This window comes from Mirounga leonina, unplaced genomic scaffold (genome assembly GCF_011800145.1).
Source record: "Mirounga leonina isolate KUSES-001 unplaced genomic scaffold, KU_Mleo_1.0 Mir_224, whole genome shotgun sequence".
Classification (NCBI taxonomy): Eukaryota; Metazoa; Chordata; class Mammalia; order Carnivora; family Phocidae; genus Mirounga; species Mirounga leonina.
In genome coordinates, this window is record NW_023270615.1 from 1,717,257 (window position 1) to 1,721,102 (window position 3,846).

General features: G+C 47.5%; 1 protein-coding gene across 1 annotated transcript in view; it reads right to left on the reverse strand.

Annotated features, from left to right (window-relative positions):
- LOC118026262 (phosphoserine aminotransferase) overlaps positions 1 to 3,846 on the reverse strand; it is a 28,275-nt gene that overhangs the window by 3,089 nt on the left and 21,340 nt on the right. The gene's annotated exons all lie outside the window — the stretch shown is intronic.

Consider the following 3,846-nt stretch of genomic DNA (forward strand, 5'->3'; position numbering starts at 1 on the left):
AAAAAAAAAATAAAATAAAATGTGCTGGTCCTAGTTCTCCACACCATTTTTTTTTAGATTTATTTATTTATTTATTTGAGAGAGAGCACAAGCAGGGGGAGGGGCAAAGGGAGAGAGAGAAGCAGACTCCCTGCTGATCTCAGGACCCCGAGATCATGACCTGAGCCAAAGGCAGCCTCTTAACCGACTGAGTCACCCAGGCGCCCTTCTCTACACCTTTTGAATCCGGCTGGCCTTGCGACTTGCTTTGACCAAGAGACTGCAGCATCAGGGTCACTATGCAACTTCCAAGCCTAAGCCTCAAGGCGAATACAGCCTCCCTACCTGCCCTCTTAAAACATGGCCGCCATGTAGGCAAGCCCGAGCTAGCCTGCTGGAAAAAAGCCCGGCAACAGCCAGCACCAACTCCCAGACATGTGAGTGAGGTCACTTGCAGACCACTGGCTGCAGGTGAATTACCATTGACTCTGATTGAATAAACATCCCAGGTGAGAAGAAGAACCATCCAGCTAAACCCAGCCCAGCCTGCTGACCCAAAGTCATGAGCGAAAAAAATGGTTGTTGCTCTAACAACTGTCTTGTGTGTTCTGTGATGCAAAAACAGATAACTGATACAGTTTAAAACAGTGTCTGAGGGGCGCCTGGGTGGCTCAGTCGTTAAGCGTCTGCCTTCGGCTCAGGTCATGATCCCAGGGTCCTGGGATCGAGCCCCACATCGAAGCAGGGAGCCTGCTTCTCCCTCTCCCTTTGGGTCTACCCCTGCTTGTGTTCCCTCTCTCGCTGTGTCTCTCTGTCAAATGAATAAATAAAATCTTTAAAAAATTTTTTAAAATAAAACAGTGTCTGGAACGTATTAAAACAACCTAAGTATCCATTAAATTCAACAAATGCATCTTTTTGGTCCCTACATTTTGCATAAGGCTTATCCAAACTCTCAAAAACGAATGACGTGTAAGTTTTTACCTAGGAAAGGTTAGTATTTTGACTTCAGTTTCCGATTTGAAAAATAAGCAGCCAAAATTATGTTCCATGGACAATCAAAGGAGACAAATGGAAGAGCAGACATCTATTCCAGAATAAAAGAAGGAGTAAAATATGTAATAACCCCTTCCCCATTTTCAAGCTCGCCCTGTTTTATTCTTACACTTGTACAGGGTATGATTCATTAAAATTAAAGAGCAAATAAAAGCAGTGTGAGGAAGCCCCCATGAAAAGTCATGCTCTCCCCTAAGGGCACATACATAATTCCTGCTAAAGTTAATAAGAGTCAAGTGCGCACCTACAGGCAAAAGGGAAACCAAATATCTGGTAATGGGCTTTGAGCCTGAATTCCGCACACCTCCCCCTTTCACGAGGTGGTAGGTTTCATGGCTGACATTTATATTAAAAATTCATTGGCTACCCTCCTGATATCCTGCTCCCACAGGAGGGTCCAATTATAGAGGTGGCATGGCAAAGAGCACGTCTAATTTAAGAAAAAAAATTAAAAGGAGGAAGAATTAAACAACTTATTTACAGTTCAGCCCCACCCCAGATGGACCCATCCTACCATGAAAGTGGATGGTATCATGAGAGCCGTGAGTCGGCACCCAACAAATGTTTACATGGCACCCAAGAAGGTCTCTGGGAGAAGGCTCAGGGACGGAAACAAAGATTCAAGGGGATTAACTGCTCCCAATCTAGGGACACAGCTGTGTAGGGAATTAACATGCCACATGAGAGGTCTGTAACAGCAAGAAGCACAGAGCCAAGCAAGGAATTCTGCCCGAGAGAAAGTGGGAACGTGTCTGAGGGACGTGGCAAGGTTTGGATGCGTGAGCCAGAAGGAAGGCCATTCTTGGCAGAACTGCATCTACAAAAGCCTGGGGGGCCCCCAGCAAGAACTCCAGAACTGGAGTGTTGGGTTGCCTGGCCAGGGGTACGGCCCGGACGGTGGGGGGGGGCCCTGGAGATACACCAGTGGGAACTAGACTGGGTCCTTGAGCCATGAGGAACAATCGGGTTTCCACAATATGAAATGTGAATTTTAGAAAAAGAACAACAGTACACAGAGGAGAGAATGGAGTGTGGGAACACCAGAAAGTGGAGAGACCTGCTGAAAGCTCTTCTAAAGAAGTTCCCTGGTCAGGGGGCCCCTGGGTGACTCAGTCGTTTAAGTGTCTGCCTTCGGCTCAGGTCATGATCCCAGGGTCCTGGGATTGATTGAGCCCCGCATCGGGCTCTCAGCTTGGCGGGGAGTCTGCTCCTCCCTCTGCCTGCCACTCCCCCTGCTTGTACTGTCTCTCTCGCTCTGTCTCTGACAAATAAATAAATAAAATCTTTAAAAAAAGACCCTGGAACCAGCCCCCCATGATGCTCCTCATGTGCATATCCTGGCTTGCTCCCATTTCCCAGCTGTCACCTTAACCTGTCTGTGCCTCTGGAAAACAGGCTTAATGTCTGCTTCACAAGGCTGTGCTGACAATAAAATGTTAGTATCTGTAAAGCGCTAGGGCTCTGCTTGCTTCCTTTTATGTCAGGGTTATCGCTAGACCCATCACACGCTCCCCTCTTTCCTAGGGTCTGGTCCCCACATGAAGCTAGCAAGAAAGGTGACCTCAGGTCTGGATATGGACACTATCATGTGGACACCTTTAGAAGATCAAAATTCAGCAGTCTGAGTGCTTTCCATAGTAACCCAAAATAATATTAGGAACTAACTCTTAAGGAATGCTCCCTAGATGCCAAGTACTGCTTCTCATGCTTTATGCAAATTAACCCACGCCGGAGCCCATGTTCTTAAGCTCTGTTTTATATTCTTTATTCACATGGATTTTCACTTAAGTCCTCAAGGCAGTCATAAGAAGTACGTACCATCATTACATCCACTGTACAGATAAGGAAATGGAGTCTGGAGCAGTTAGGTCATTGGCTCAAGGTCACACACTAATAAATGGCAAAGAGGGGGGTTCTCTGCCAAGAATGCTGCACTATCCATGTGGGCTCAAGTCAGGGTCGACCAGCGACACATGGGTGGTTAGGCCATGGATGAAGGCGGGGACTTCGCGGCCATCTCATCTAGTCTCAATATCCCTGCCAGGCTCACCGGTGCAGCCCCCAGGAAACTGCCCAGAACTGTGTTCAGTATTCTAACTCTAGGTTACTTGGTATTCCTCTTTAAAATTTTCACCTCCCAGGGCGCCTGGGTGGCTCAGTCGGTTAAGCGTCTGCCTTCAGCACAGGTCATGATCCCAGGGTCCTGGGATCGAGCCCCGCATCGGGCTCCCTGCTCTCTGCTTCTCCCTCTCCCTCTGTGCACACACTCTCTCTCTCAAATAAATAAGATCTTTAAAAAATTGTTCACCTCCCTTTTGGCGCAATATTTCTATAGATCGAAAGAAAAGTGGAGAATTGCCTGAAAATCCAAGTGACCCCAGGAAGAGCTAGCAAGCACCCAACTGCGAACTGACTCCAATAACAGTGTCCCGTAGGAATGTCAGGCACCGGGGTGACATTTTCTGGGCGGGCAGCCCAGGGAGGATGGAAGTTCCCAGAAAGAGGTTTACTCTAGAAGATGAAAATTCTGGGTCGAGGCCATCCATAAGTAAAAAAGAAGTTTTGGGTGGGAGGTGACCTGATTTCCCAGGAGACAACCCACCTGCCATGTTGGCTGCAGCATGCTGCCTTCTGGGAAATGCCAGGTTGGGTGCTTGGAGTTTAAGAAGCTTGAGGGAAAAGGAATTCCAGGGATTCCCAGAGTTCCTCCTATGCTCTGTTTTGTTTCTAATTCCTGGAGTTTTCCAGACACATTATCATTCTTTCCGTCCTTCCATTTTGTGCCTACCCATCTCCTGAGAAATAAATGGA